General features: G+C 44.4%; 1 protein-coding gene across 7 annotated transcripts in view; it reads right to left on the reverse strand.

Moving 5' to 3' along the window:
* The window catches only part of LOC140190165 (tyrosine-protein kinase Fyn), a 233,482-nt gene that overhangs the window by 104,030 nt on the left and 112,845 nt on the right, over positions 1 to 16,607 (reverse strand). For 2 of the 7 annotated variants that reach the window (XM_072246686.1, XM_072246710.1), the window contains one exon: positions 441 to 544. The exons of the other annotated variants lie outside the window; for them this stretch is intronic. The gene's annotated coding sequence lies outside the window, so the exon portion shown is untranslated. The remainder of the gene's footprint in view (positions 1 to 440; positions 545 to 16,607) is intronic. 7 annotated transcript variants of the gene reach the window in all.

Genomic DNA, 16,607 nt, shown 5'->3' on the forward strand with positions numbered 1-16,607 from the left:
TGACTGAGAAAAGGCACCACGGACCATAGAAGGAGTGAAGGGATACGGTATTGGCATGATGCATGGTCCCACTGAACGGCAGAACATTCTTAATCAGCTCTTAGGGTTCAGTTCCTACTGCTGTCTGCAATAAGTTTGCATGTTCTCCCCGTGACTGCGTGCACTTCCCCTGGGCACTACAGTTTCCTCCCATATTCCAAAGACGAATGGGTTAGGCTTTGTAAGTTGTAGGCATGCCACGTTGGCCATTGACGCAAAATGCGCCTTTCACCTTATGTTTCGATGTACGTGTGACAATAGAGCTAATCTTTATATTTATAGGTTCAAAGTACTCTTTGCTTCTGAGTGAATATTATTCCCAATGATTCCCAAATTAACAAACATTTATTTGTTCCTTTCCTCTGGAGAGCCTGAGCTAAGTACAAAGTCAAACCAATCACCTGCAGCAGATGGCCACCAAGCTTGATTGACATGCAAATCATCCAATTATCTCCATCCTAGTGAGCTATTGCATTTTCACTGCAGGCAGCCGGAACAATTATTTCTGTGAAGAATGAACAAGAAAATAGATCAGGAGAAAGTGTACTCGGAGAAGGAAGTTTGTGATGATGATATAACAGCAGGAGCACTAGGTAACTGCAGAAAAAGGACAGAAACTATATCCAGCCATCTTCACTTGAATACCTTTCCCCCCAAGTGCCAAGATTTCCATTTTCAAGATAATAATGTACACCTCAGCCACAGCTTCCTCTCTCAGATTCAAAGGGTAATGAATTCTTTTTGTACTCGTGCCATATTCTTCCACTTTTTTTCTGAACCGAAGAATTAGGCAGGTAGCCACACTTTATGGCCATTCAGTAAATTACAAATACCTGGGGATACGAATTGACAATAAACTGGACTGGTCAAAAAACACTGAGGCTATCTACAAGAAGAGTCAGAGCTGTCTCTATTTCCTGAGGAGACTGAGGTCCTTTAACATCCACCGGACGATGCTGAGGATGTTCTACGAGTCTGTGGTGGCCAGTGCTATCATGTTTGCTGTTGTGTGCTGGGGCAGCAGGCTGAGGGTAGCAGACACCAACAGAATCAACAAACTCATTCGTAAGGCCAGTGATGATGTGGGGATGGAACTGGATTCTCTCACGGTGGTGTCTGAAAAGAGGATGCTGTCCAACTTGCATGCCATCTTGGACAATGTCTCCCATCCACTACATAATGGACTGGTTGGGCACAGGAGTACATTCAGCCAGAGACTCATTCCACCGAGATGCAACACAGAGCGTCATAGGAAGTCATTCCTGCCTGTGGCCATCAAACTTTACAACTCCTCCCTTGGGGGGGTCAGACACACTGAGGCAATAGGCTGGTCCTGGACTTATTTCCTGGCATAATTTACATATTACTATTTAATTATTTAAGGTACAACTGTAACGAAACCCAATTTCCCTCAGGATCAATAAAGTATGACTATGACTAAATTCACTCAGCCTTTCCGAATACACAAAGCACAGTACATTGAGATAGTATACAAGGAAAAACAAAAAAAAAACAGAATAGTCTTATAGTTACAGGGGAAATGCAGAGCAGGCAATCAAATAAAGTGCCAGGGCCAGGAGAGGGTAGATTGAGAGATGAAGATTTCATTTTTACTGTTAAGATGTCTACTCAAGAGCCGTATAACAGTGAGGGTAGACACTGTCCTTGACCCTGGTGGCACATCTTTTCAGGCTTTTGAACCTTCTGCCCTACAGGTGGGAATGACCGGGATGGGAGGGATCCGTGATTGTGTTGGCTGTTTCCCGAGGCAGTGTGAAGTGTAGACAGAGTCCATGAGATGGAATTAAACCATCCGGCCCACTGAGCATTGCGGAGGAGAGGCTGGTTTACACGATGTATGGAGTGTGGTCACAAATACCTACAATTTCTTGCAGTCTTGTGGATGGGAATGTTCTGAAAGCTAGCAGAGACTTGCTTAATGGGCCAAAAGGGCCCCCCTTCTCTATTGTAAGAAAAAAATGACCTATTTATCCCTTCCAGTCTGACACAATCCATGCTAATACATTCTCCCCAAGGAGAAGGCCAGGGAATTTCAACACCAGTGCTTCTCCAATCACAAATTCTTCAAGGCAACTTTCCAGTTCACACAGATGTCGGGAGACTCCAGAATTGGTCAACACTGGATAAAGTTCCTTGGTTCGTTATTCTATTTTCCTAGAGCTTTGAACAGCTCAGACTGAAACATTCTTGGGTTGAAAGATTACAAGGTAATTTCAGTACTATTTCTTCAGCTCCTTGGAACATACCGTTCAGGATCCTTCACTGAGCACATTGTATCTGCATTAAAAGACTGACAAGGGCATGTGCCTCACCGTCACCTGTACCATGGGAATTGTCTCTCCCCCACACCCGCGTATCATCAATGCAAACTCTCCATCAGTACAGTGCAGCACACGACTTCTCCACATCAGAGGCTGTCCTGTTGAAACCAATCGCAAGTTGGCGGGGTCTTGGGAGGGATCCAGTGCAGTGCCCCTGAATCAGTGTTCTACCAACTGCACCACTCTGCTGTGTCTTTGTGCTCATTCCACAGTGCTTTCAGTCAGTTCTTATGTCACTTCTGCATGTGACAGCGGCCACACCCTGGGCAACGGCTTCGACAAACTGGCTAAACCAGGTGAGGGTAGCCGACGGGTCTCAAACCCTTGGTGAGATAGGGAGTTGGCTATCCCAGCATGTGAAGACAGACTCCGGCGGATTGAGCGGACGAGACCAATGGAAGGTCCAACGGTCAAGAAGACGGTCTCTGCAAGCGTCGTGGAACTGTAGAGCAGGACAAGACACAGAAGACATCCTGGTCATCCACTGTGCCTAGTCCCATCTCCAGCCATCTCGACTCTGTCTTGCCACTGGATCCAGGTGGGAATTGGGAAGAGAGAGTGAGGCTGACGCTGCACAACTCTCCCTCACTTAAATCCAAATCACGCGCTAGTCTCGACACCATCAAATGACATTGACCATGGATGAACACGTCACTTAGCATTAGATTCTTGCAGTCCAAGATCTCATAAGATAGTTTATATAACACTCATAAATATTTCCACTTTATATCTTCTTTAAAACATAACTCCTTTATCAACAGCTTTTTTTCTCACCAGTGCCAGTGTGGCTAGGAAGGAAATATTTTTATTTTTTTCAATGCAGAAATCAGCGCCATTAATAATTTAAGATGCATGCGATGGTTTTTAAGCACAAGCACTTACAGTACATTCCTACTTTAATTTCCCTGAAAATGATAAGGTCATCAAAATGTCGCTGGCACAGTGGTGTAGCGGTTTGTGCATCACTTTACCCTGCCAGCAATCTGGGCTCGATTCCCGCTGCTGTCTGCGAGGAGTTCGCAGGTTCTCCCCGTGACCACGTGGGTTTCCCTCCCACAGTCCAAAGATGTACCAGTTAGTAGGTTAATTGGTCAATGTAAACTGTCCTGTGGTTAGGCTAGGGTTAAATAGGTTGCTAAGCGGCAGGGCTCGAAGTTCTGGAAGGGCCTATTTTGCGTTGAATAAATAAATAAATAAGAGAGAAAGACAGAGACACAGAAATATATTTTAGAAATGCTGGGACTTAATAGTTTCCATATCCAGAAACCACCACCATGGTCAGTGTCTGCATTCTATGTCTCAGCAAGGAAGGGTGAAGCTAAGGTTTGGATCTGGTGGAATTTGATTATTTTCTATTTCATCAAAGCAGACTGGGAGATTCACTGGGTACTTAAGGAGCTTGAAGGAATAATCATTGCTGCTGAGTTGTTAATATTTGTTCATTACCAAAACATTATCATCTTTCTTGGCAGAAATCCAGCGTTTCAAAGAACTCCTAGATTAGCACTGATTTTATATTCTGTCCGTTTAGAATTAAGAAACAATAGAGGTGTGATTGCACTACTGGAACTGCTTGATGGGTGACCAATTGATGAGAAGGATGCTGGGGAGAAAATTGGTAGGGAAATTACAGAGGTGCGACAACCACACAATGATAACAGGGGAATTCAATGCTCAAAATGTAGACTGAGTGAGCAATAACTTCACTCAAGTGGAGGTGCTGTCGGTGTTCATGAAAACTCCTGGATCAGTACACCACTGACTCAGTGAGGAAGGGGTGGTGGCGGCCTCCTGGGGATTATATATTTGGAAAAGGTGACCACAAGGCTTGCAGGTAACCTTGGAAAATGACCCAGACCATTTCATGGTGAAAACAGCCAACTGCAGAAGAGCTGATTTCAATAAGCTGAGGAGACGACTTGACCTGAGTAAATGGGAATGGAGGGAAAACTGTAATTGAACTACAGGAGGACATCAGGATGGAGTAGTTTCACAAACAATTGAGGTACAATTCCATAAGGGTGCAGGATGGGAAAATGAAAGCAAAAACTCCATGGGTGATCAAAAAGGGACGGTAAAGTAGAACAGGTGAAAAAAAGAGAACAATGGTAATAAACCTGATTCAAACACCGAGCCTTCCCCATCCTTATTAATGCTTTGCACGTGGGCGTAAAGGGTACAGTTTGCAAATGCATAGTGGACGTGAAGCCCAGCGACAGTGTGAACTGTGAGCAGGACAGGAATAAACTACAGAGACGACAGACAGGTTGGTGGAGTGGGCAGATAGGCAGCCGATGAAAGGCAACACGGAGAGGCATCAACTGTCACATTTTGGCACAAAGATTGAAAAGAGGCAAGGTAAACTGGAAGTGGTTTTATAAAAATAGACAATGGGAACAGAGACCTGCATATTTGTGGGATAAAAGATACTTCCCTACCTGGCCCAGAGACATACAACATGGAACAGTACAGCACAGTACAGGCCCTTTGGCCCACGATGTTCTGCCCATCGTTTAACCTGCTGTAACTTCAATATAACCCTTCCCTCTTAAATAAACCATTTTCTTTCATCCACATGCCTAGCTCAGAGTCTTTTAAATGTCCCTAATTTATATACCTCTACCACAACCCCCTGCAGCACATTTCACTCTGTGTAAAAATCCCACCTCTCTCTTCCTTAAAGTTATGCCCCCTCATATTAGCCATTTCCACCAGTGGGCGGCGGGGGGCGGGAGTCTTTGGCTGTCTACTCTACCTCTGTCTTTTATTTTCTTATACAGCCTATCAAGTCGCCTCTCATTCTCCTTCGCCCTAGCTTGCTCAACCTATCGTCATAAAACATGCGCTCTAATCCAGGCAGCGTCCTGGTAAATTGCCTCTCCTCTGCACCCACTCTGAAGCTTTCATGCCTTTCCTATAATGAGTCCACCACAACTGAACACAATATTCCAAATGTGGTCTAATCAGAGTTTCACAGAACTGTCGCGGTTCTTGAACTCAATCCCCAGACCAGTGAAGCCCAACACACCATATGCCTTCTCAACAACCCTATTATCAAGTACTGCGGCTCTGAGGGATCTAAGGATCCCCCTGTTCCTGCACACTGTGAAGAATCCTACCATTAACCTTGTATTCTGCCTTCAAGGGTGATCTTCCAAAGTGAACCACTTCACACTTTTCCAGATAGAACTTAATCTGCCACTTCTCAGTCCAGCTCTGCATCCTACCAATGTTCCACTGTAAGCTACGGCTATACTTAACACCAACAGCTTCCGTGCTGCATGCAAACTTATTAATCCACCCTTCCACTTCCTCATCCAAGTCATTTATAAAAATCACAAAGAGCAGGAGTTCCAGAAGAGATCCCTGTGGAACACCAGTGGTCACTGACCTCCAAGCAGAATCCGCTCCACCTACTACCATCCTCTGTCTTCCGTGGACAAGCCAGTTCTGAATCCATGCAGCCAAGTTTCCCTGCATCCCGTGCCTCCTGACGGTCTGAATGAGCCAACCTTGTCCATTTGCACCTATCAGCACTGTACTCCTCTTCTCCCCCTTCCCTTCTGAGTCATAGATCCATACTCTGACCTACAGACCTGCTCGCTGAAGCTTTCCCCTGGTAGGCCATTTCCTTCCCTCCTCCCCAACAGCATCAATGCAGTATAGTTGTTAGTAAGGAGAATGGGGGTACTCCACACTATCTGCCTGTTCCCTTTCCCTCTCTTAACAGTCGCCCAGCTACTTGCCTCCTGCATCTTAGGTGTGACTACCTCCCTGTAGTTCTTATCTATCACCTCCTCATTCGCCCAAACGAACTGAAGGTCATCCAGCTCCAGTTCCCCAACACGGTCTGTAAGGTGCTGTGCCAAGGTGCATCTTTTGCAGACACAGCAATGCAGGAGATAGAGTCTCCCAGAGCTCTCTCACCTTGCACAAGGAGCACATCACTGACCTGGGATCCATTCTCACTACTCTAGACTAAGAAAGAGAACCCTGACAGAAACCTCAGCCCAGCCTCTGCCTCTTCTCACCAGAGCATCTGTTCACCACTCTAACCCTGTCCCACTCAAACAATGGCTGCTCCACTTAAATCTAACTTACTTTCATTAGCCCTTACCAAGTGCCCAATTATCTAAATAATCTTAAGCCCCATGGAATGTTCTAACAGGCCCTGCTCACTTTTTAAAACGTGACACTTAAACTCTACAATCAACTGTCTCTGCAATCTCAGTTTCTGCAGAGTCCCACTCGTTCTTTAAATGAGACATCACACACTCAAACCTTGACATAGAGTCTGGTCAGATTTCCAGTATCACCACCTTTCACTTCTGGTCACTGATGGCAAGGACTATTATCCCACTTGAGAAAGCACATTTTGACAACTTTGCCCTGATTTCTGAATACAGTAAAACTCTGATAACCCAGAGTTATCACAGAGTTTTTGTGATGCTGAACTGGCAGCTTTTACAGGTTGTTCAATGTTACTCCTTTTAATGCACCAACATGCTTATAATTCACTTTATTACGTCACATGGTATAACATATTTTAAATTTTGCATAGAACATAGAAATTTACAGCACATTACAGGCCCCTCAGCCCACAATGTTGCACCGACCATGTAACCTACTCTAGAGACTGCCTGGAATTCCCTAGCGCATAGCCGTCTATTTTTCTAAACTCCATGTACCTATCCAAGAGGCTCCTAAAAGACCCTATTGTATCCGCTTCCACTACCGCCACCGGCAGTTCATTCCACGCACCCACCGTTCTCTGTGTGCACACCTCTCTCCAATTTTAAAATATAGTTGGATTTAAAGGGAGCCTGGTGAATTTAAAAGTCTGTAGGAAACAGAGACTCAATGAGTCAGATGCTAAACCATCAGGTTTCCAAACAGTTGGAATTTAACTGTAAATTAACATATGCCTGATAGTAGCAATGTACATAGTACCTTACTCATTTTGCTGTAAATGAGCTACAGTTCTGGAACTGGACTAGTTAGATCCCTGTCACAGTATGGCAACCTGTTGAGATCTCTACAATACAGAAAGGCATGCTGGTATCAATCTTCTTTTGCTCTGTCTGGTGCAGATGATGTTTGGGTCAAAGGATTTTAGTTACATGGGAAAAATTGTTCTAAATAAAGCATGCCTGAAGGAGATTGAGGGGAAATTTAATTGCATACGTTAGATTGAGAGCTTTGGACAGTGAATATGAATGAAGCAGAGAGGTAAGTAGCTGGAGGCGCAAGGCAATTAGAGGGAGGTTGCTGGAAACTAAACGAAAATCACTCAGAGTTTGGTGTGGGTCTGAAACTTGCTGCCTGAAAGAATGATTTAGGTATAAACCTTTAACCTACTCAAGTATGCACCCAAGCAGTGACAGCATCACACCCTGAGGGCTGGGATCAGGATATAACCCTTTATTAACTGGGTTACATAGGGCAGCCAGAATGACCACATCCTGCACTATAAACGCCCGTAATTCTATGATAATTTCTGCGAGTAAGCAGTGGACAAGGCAGGTGATCACTCTCTGCTTAAATTAACTGCATCACATCCACCAAGGTGCTCAGGATTTAACTTACCAGGGTATTGACAACCTTAGGTCATTATTATTGTCAGTACATGGTGAGAGCCCACCTTCTCTCTCTCATTTGACCCAAAAATTAAAAACAAAAAATTTTGTTAAAATCTAGAGCAACACATATAGGTTCCTGAAACATTTCAGTTCGACCTGTCAGCCAGCCCCTTACAAGTCTGATGACTTTTTTTATACGTGCAGGGAGAGCCTCTCCATATAATGCGACCATGTAAAAAAAAAGGCTTCAGAAATATGCTTGTTGGAGGTGGGTGAGAGAGTTTTATTGCATCTATGTCAGGAGAAAGCATTTCAGAGCTTTGTAAATGTGATGAAAAGTAAATGAAGCTCAATCGTCACAAGTAGTAAAGGACTGCAGAAATTGAAATGGAGTATTCTGCAGATACTGGAAATACTCAGCTGGTCAGGCAGCTTCTGAGGAGGAGCAGCAGAACTGCGGCTCAGAACAGTGATCTTTTTATCAAACTTCAACTTTCTGAAGTTTGATCAGTACTCTTACAGAACTAACGGGGGTACAATTACCAATGGACCCTGCTGTACATCTTCTAAATGATGACTCCCCCTTTTCCCTTACGGAAAAAAACATGCAAAATCTGGCTGGTAGGCCTGACTGCAGCTAAGAAGATTGTAGTCCAGCGCTGGAAACCTCCCCATGATATTTCAAATACTCACTGGCTTCGGAGCTTTTTGGACATTTCTTACCTGGAACTTTCATCAGCAAGAGTAAATGATGCACGACCAAACACAATCTTAATGTGGACAAATTTGATATCTAACTTAAAAGATCTTTTGTTAAAATAGGAATGCTTTGTCTGTGTATGCACTACTACTTGGTTGTTTGGTGGAGGAGAGAGAGATGGAGGGAGAGAGGGGTAGAGGGGGGATGGCGATGAAGGTTGGGGAGGTGGCTGGGTTAAACAGTCAAATTGTAATTGGCAATTGGTTGTATTGAATGTAATTTGTTGGTGTTGTAATAAAAAAATTAGTAATAAAAAAAAGTTGAAAATGCAGGAGCCCGAGAGCTGAGGGTGTGAGGTGAGAGCGGGAAAGAAAATCCCTGGAACTTGTGAACCGAGGTGTCCTGCACAGCATTCACTTGGCCACCAAAGAGAGGATCATATCATGAAAGAATACCCACAAACTGTGTTTTCACCGGGGAGGCGGATTGACCGAAGATGGAGAATGGGGTTTCAAGTGTTATGGGAGGGGCTTAGTGCTCTAGAAGAAAGGGAGGAAAAGGTATGCCCCCAACCAGCTGCTATCCCATATGCTCATCTCTTGCACAGCTGAGGTCATTTGCGACAATCTCAATTAGAGGATAGTTATAAAGTCAAACATGGGTAGGCTGGGTAGTTCTGGGCAATTTATTTATATAACCACCAGTTAACCCACTCAGACCAATCCCAGATACAAATCATTTGAAAATGAAGCATGTTCAACCAGCTGAGGCAGCCTATCCAAAAAAAGAACTGCAGATGCTGGGTCTAAACTAGAAATGACTGAAAATACTCAGCAGGTGAGGCTGCATCTTCGGGCAGAGATGGGAAATACTCTGGAAAAAGTTTTATCGAGGGTCTTTCACCTGAAACCCTGTTTCTGTTTCTCTTGCCACAGATGTGTGCCCAGCACTTGCTGCTTTTACAGGATATCCTATGTGACAGTCCTGCATAGTTTTAAGCTTGAAACCCTGGCTGCTAAATTGGTTTCAACTGCACTGTTACGCTGCTGGGTGTAGGGCAGGAAACAGATATTGAAATTCAGCCCAAAGCTGGCATCTTGCGGCTTCCATTCTGTTGGCAAGAGGTCATTGTTCAGCTCAAGAGGGAAATATCCAACACAGATTTATTGACAACACAACCAAGTTTGCTTCACTGGAGGAAGAATCATACAACTGTGGCCAATGCTAACTGACTACAGTATGCTGACAGAGACAGAGACAGTCTGAGACAGCATGCCTTGCTTTCAATCACTGCCCCAATCCAAAAGCCTGCTGTAACACTTGCAACTCCATTGCTCACCTGCAGCCGCTTCTCCCTTTATAGTGTTCAAGTTTAATCGTCATTCAACCATTCATGAATACTCATGAGTACAGCCAAACAAGAGAGCATTACTCCAGGGCCAAGGTACAAAACACAGTACCAACAGTCATACACAGCACAAGGCACAGACAGCATATATAGAACAGCAGTATAGAACAGCAGTAAAGTACAGTCACACAGAGAAAAAGAATAGTCCAAGTTCCCGAGTCAATGAATGTTGCAGCAGTCTGCAGTCCAACACAACAATGTGTCGTGTATGGTGCATTACAGCTTTCTGTTGGAGTGGAGCTAATCTAGAGGACTTAGCGGGGAAACTGTTCAACCTGTGCTACTCCACTCCAGAACCGAGGTCACTCCCCCCTCATTAATTGTGCTGCAGTGTGTAAACAGAGCTTGTACACGTGTTCAGAAGCTGGCCTCTAAGTCACGTCCGCTCATTCACTGAAGCATACAAGAGGATTGCTCTTACACTCAAAGTCCACAAAACCTAGGTTAAAAGTTCAAAGTAAATTATCAAAGAACATCTGTGTCACATATACAACCCTGAAATTCATTTTCTTGCAGGTATTCACAGTAAATACATGCAACAATAGAATCAATAAAAGACGGCTGCTAACAGGATGGATGAACAACCAATGTGCAAAAGACAACTATGCAAGTACAAAACCAAAAAAATGATGATGATAATAATAACAAATAAATAAGCAATAAATATCAAGAACATGAGAAGTATCCTTGAAAGTGAGTCCATAGGCTGTGGGAACAGTTCAGTGATAGGGTGAGTGAAGTTGTCCCGCTCCCCCCCACCCCCAGTTCAAGAGCCTGATGTTCCTAAACCTGGTGGCATGGGTCCTGAGGCTCCTCCTTCCTGATGGCAGCAGTGAGAAAGAGCATGGCCTGGTTGGTAGGGATCCCTGATGATGGATGTGGCCTGGTCGGTACGGATCCCTGATGGTGGATGTGGCCTGGTCGGTATGGATCCCTGATGGTGGATGTGGCCTGGTCGGTAGGGATCCCTGATGGTGGATGTGGCCTGGTCGGTAGGGATCCCTGATGGTGCTTCCACTCTGCTCCCTCTGCACCATACTACACCTCAGCCCTTCTACTATCCTACGAAGTTCCACTTGAAGCTCACTTCTCATTTAGCCTCTGTCAAATGCATTTCTCAGCTGCTGAGAAAGCCAGGGCTTGTTCTGGCACACCTCTCCATGAAGGCAGGCATCAGTCATTTCCTTGAGTGTCTGAAGATAGACTTCAAACTTGGAGCAAAACAAATGGTTGACTGGGCAGCAACAACCCCTGTCCCCCATGATGCTTCTGAGACCTGGCTGTTTACAACAGGCATCTCAAGGTATTGGAGAGATACCACAAGCTGCATCTGCAAAATTCTCCAAATAAGTGAACTAACATCAATGTCTTCCCCCGGGCCACCGTTCCCCGCAAAGAAACATTAATTACGCTCAGTCAGCTCCATCGGGCCGGCCATCTTCTCAATGATTTGTATGCTCAATGTAAAGATGGCAGCACAAGCATAAAATGTGGTCATGATGATGTACAGGATACTGGCCTTCACTAGGTGCAGCAGAGGGTTCAAGAATAGAGAGAACTTTATAAAATGCTGGTGAGGCCACAACGGGAGGAGTGCAGCATCTCTGACCGTCACACTAATGGACAAACATGATGGCAGAGAAGAGCGTGCAGAAGAGATTCACTAGGGTGCTGCCTCAGATGGAATGTGTTATTAACATGGAGAGACTGGATAAGGCTGGGTTTCACCAGAGGAGACGGAGGGTGGAAAGGAGTTCCTAACTGAGGGATACAAAATTATGAGGGGCATAAACACTGTAGATTGTGAGAAGCCCTTCCCTATTGCAATATCAATAACTAGAGAGCACACATAGGCTAAAGTTAAAGTGATACATGGAAGCACTTTTATCCACCAAGAACGTAGTTGGGTTTTGGCTGTGAGAAATTATGAGAGAGACAGAGAGACACAGAGAGAGACACAGAGAGAGACAGAGAGACATGGATGAGTTTTCTTCTCAGGTTTTGAAAGCTAACTAGAAAGGACTTTCAGTAGCTTTGACAGCTTCAGCAGAAGTTAGGGAAGAGGCTTTGCCATCTGTCAAAGGTTCCCTCAGCTGGTTAAGAGCCAGGATGTGTTCTGACCCATCCACGTGACCCCATTATGTTCATCAAGCTACTGGTGTTGCCTTGTCATTGGTTCCAAAAGGATTTTTTAAAAACGTTGTTGGTTGTTCTTCAGAGAAAGGTACAAGCTTAGGTTAGGCAGATTAACTCTATCAGTGGCAAGACCTGCTCTGTGAAATCTGGACCACTGTCAAATCCCCGCGTTCCATTAATTAGGCTGAAGCAGGAAAGGTTTTGAGCAGTACTGAGTGGCTATTGCATCCTTGGCATATAAAGGGACCAACCACAGGTACAGAGGATTCATTGTAATGTTACAAGGATAAAGGGGATATGGCAATGAGTGAGGGACAAGACTCACTTGCATTAGAGTCAAGCAGGTTAAAAAGACATTGGGAACTCTTTATCATTAATCTCAGTACATAACAGAGCAGGGAGGTTAAATACACACTTAGTAAGCCACAGCTTGGGTACCGCATGCAGTTTTGGTTACCACATTACAACCAAATGTCACGGCAATGGAGAAGTTTATAAAAATGTTGCCAGGACTGTAGCTGTGAAGTAAGGTGTGAGAGACTGGGCTTGTTATCTTTGGAACAGAGGTAGCCCAGGGGAAACTTACTTCAGGTGTATGAAGTTAGCCAAGGTAAATTAAGAAAGACTTCCTCAAGCAGAGGGGTCAAATAGATCAAAAGTAGCTGGTGGAAGGAATAGAGTGGGAGATGGAAAATATTTTTCCACCTAGATGACAGTGTCTAGAACTGTGTTTCCCAAACTTTTTTTATGCCATGGAGCCTTACCATTAACCGAGGGGGTCCGTGGATCCCACGTTGGGAACCCCTGGTCTAGAAGACCACTGATTGAAACAGTTTTGGATGCAGGGCATGAGGGTTGTTCCTGAATAGCTACGACCTGTAGGCGTATGGACTTCATTCTGGAAGGGATAGTGGGATTAAGTCATGTACCTCAACAAAGGACTCTCATCACAAACTTTATTCTTAATATTTTCAGAATGGGGATTTTGTCCAGGTCCACGAAGAGCCCTGCTCTGGGGTACACAGGCATGGTGGTTGAAGTACTGGAATAGTAGTCAGCATTCTGAACCACCCATCTTGAGGCATGAGTTCAAGTCCCAGTGCGGGAGGTGGGGGATTAAAATTTGAGTTTAATTCAGTAAAACTGTGAGGTAAAAGCTGGGTTTGGAACTGGTGTACTGTTGTAAGCTCCCACCTAGTTCACAAACGTCACTCAGAGGGGGAAATCATTTGTCTTTCCCTATTCTGTCTGTGCTCCTGCTAATGTGGTCGATTTAGTCTGGGGTCCACTGGGGGCAGACAATAAATGCTGACTGTAATACTGAAGTCCACATCAGAGGCCTGGATAAATAAACGTGCATGCTGGGCTGGCCTCACTTCTGAGAGAGTCCATTATGAGAGGTTTCACGTTCACAGCATCATGAAGATTAAAACAGCAATGGGAAAAATAAAACTTTTCCCACAGAAACTGTAAATTGAAAACTGCCATAGTCAGAAAGAGATACAGCAGGAACAGGCATTTTGGCCCATCAAGGCTACACTGACGGTCAAGCACCCATCTTCACTAATCCTGAGCAACACGCACAAAATATTGGAGGAACTCAGCAGGTCAGGCAGCAGACAGTCGATGCTTCGAGCCAAGAACCTTCTTCAGTACTGAAAAGGAAGGGGGAAGATGCCAGAATAAAAAAGTGGGGGGGAGAGGAAGGAGAATAGCTAGAAGGTGATAGGTAAAGCCAGGAGTGGCAAGAAAGATAAAGGGCTGGAGAGGAAGGAACCTGATAGGAGAGGAGAGTGGAAGGGTGAAAAGGAAGGAGGAGGTGACAGACAGGTGAGAAGACATAAATAATCTTGGTTTATTTTATTCTCATATCGCATTCAGCTCTCCCTCCCCCAATTAGTCTTTTAGGATGTAGGTGGAAACTGGAGTTTCCCTGCCAGAATACACAAACTTCACACGGACAGCATGAACGGTCAGCATTACAGCAATCCTACCACCACTAGCATCAAAGCACATTTCTGAAATCAGTCAAGCAAAACGACAGAGGGAGAGGGGGGGAGATCTAACAGGAGACCATTCTCAGTTCATGATTCACCTGCAGGTGAACGACCATCTCTTGAGCTGTAGCCCACAGATCCTCTTGAGAAACCAGTCAGACAGATCTAGTGCACTCTACTGTGGAGCCGCTTCTTGGACAGACCCAGGTGGACAGAAGGTGGAAAACACCTGAATTCTGGATACCCCATCCTCATATAATATTAAATCACATCCAACATCAGAATCAGGTTTGATGTCACTGACGTAAGTCATGAAATATGCTGTTATGCAGCAGTACAGGACAATACATAATAACAAAACTATAAATTACACTGAGTATAGAAATATTGAAAAGTTAAATTCAATAAGGAGTACAAAAACAGAAGAAAATAGCAGTGAGGTGGTGTTCATGGGTTTACCTAAGCAATGTCTAAACTAGCTTTGCTTCTCTCTCTACTTTCAATATTATTATTTGTTATCAGTTTGGTGTGTTTTTGATGCCATTCAGTACAATACCATGGAGGCATGGCAAGTGAGGAAGAGTGCTAACTCGGTGCACAAGTTAAACTTCCGGGTGTGCTGTCTCCTTTAAGTTATGCAAGTGATTTCTACTGTTTGAAAAAAAACCACAGCTCAGGATAAATATTACCTGAAGCCTCCCCTCTGTGCGCCAGGAGTCATGGACAACTAAATTCATTCAGCGTCCTTACAGGGAAGTGCCAGCAACATGGACGCCGGCCTCCGCAGCCAACTCTCCAACCTATGCTCCAACGACCGAGACTCCCCACTGACTGGCACCTTAGCTCAGAGATCTATAGATGTAGGATTAATAGCCGGGTTATTGATCACTATAAAATGAAAAATATTCACGCCTTGATCCTCTTGCGCAGAATTCTTCTATAAAAAGGCCCTACTGTTCCATACTTGAAGAACAGATTGTCAGCAGCCTCATCTGACAGTAGATTGCATCAATGGTTCAGAATCTAGGAAATTATAATCACAAGAAAGTCTGCAGATGCTAGAAATGCAGAGCAACACACACAAAATGCTGGAGAAACTCAAGAGGTCCCAGCAGCATCTTCGGAAATTGGGCCAAGACCCTTCAGAATTGAAAATGAAAGGGGAAGATGCCAGAAATGATGTTGACTTTGAGATGTGGGGTGGGGCAGGAGAAATAAGATGTTTGATTAACTTAGTATTTCCTTTACAAGTTATGAAGGGGGCAATAATCAGCAATGGTAGCAACATCCTTTGCAGGCTCAAAGTACTTAACAAACGATTTTGTGCTTTATAAGACTGAGCATTTATTTAATACAGATCATATCCAAGTAGCAAGATAAGAGCACAGAAAGATAGGAACTGGTCTAGAAGACTCAGCCCTTCTAGTGGTTGAGTTCTGTTCATCTGCGCTACGTAAGCATTTGGTTGATACGTGCACTTCCCCTGATAAGGGCATGTGCACTTTCCCCAGTAAGGGCAAGTGTGCGAGGGCTGGAGGGAAGTTGCGGGCAAGAAGATAGCAGCCTTTATACACTGAACTATATTGGAGAAAGCAAAGTTGTTAAAACGAAAGAAAATCTTGTCTTCATTGCTTGAGCATTAAACGTGGTAGCAGAGGCTGGTTCCTAATTACAGGACCCCGCCAGCACTCGACGAGAGTAAGCCTTACGAAAGCTGGAAAAATGAAATTGGAACATGGACCCGCGTTACAGAGTCGAGAAGAAACAGCTGTGCTGCCGCTTTTGGGAACCACTAGAGAGAGACTGGGAAGGGAACGTCGGTGGAGGACTTGAACAAAGATGATGGTATGAATATGCTAATAAATACACCTGACTCAGCTTTTCTGAATAATGAAAAGGATCGGATTTATGAGGCATATTTAGACTGCGTCAAATTTTCCAGAGACTGTTCTAGAAATATGGAGTATATTATTGATTTTGAACAAAAGTACAGTTGCATACGCAAACACAAAATGGTACTTTCTGATGCAGTATTAACTTTTAAATTGTTGGATAATGCATGTCTAGACACAAGGACAGACAGCTAGTATTAACTGCACGCACAGAACTTATATTTGCATCTAGGAAATCGGCATTGAAGGGGATTTTTGGAGAAAAGGCTGCCAAGACAACAAACAACAGGAATTCTGCAGATGCTGGAAATTCAAGCAACACACATCAAAGTTGCTAGTGAACGCAGCAGGCCAGGCAGCATCTCTAGGAAGAAGATACAGTCGACATTTCAGGCCGAGACCCTTCGCCAGTCCTGACGAAGGGTCTCGGCCTGAAACGTCGACTGTACCTCTTCCTAGAGATGCTGCCTGGCCTGCTGCGTTCACCAGCAACTTTGATGTGTGTTGCCAAGAC

Source organism: Mobula birostris, chromosome 2 (genome assembly GCF_030028105.1).
Source record: "Mobula birostris isolate sMobBir1 chromosome 2, sMobBir1.hap1, whole genome shotgun sequence".
Classification (NCBI taxonomy): domain Eukaryota; kingdom Metazoa; phylum Chordata; class Chondrichthyes; order Myliobatiformes; family Myliobatidae; genus Mobula; species Mobula birostris.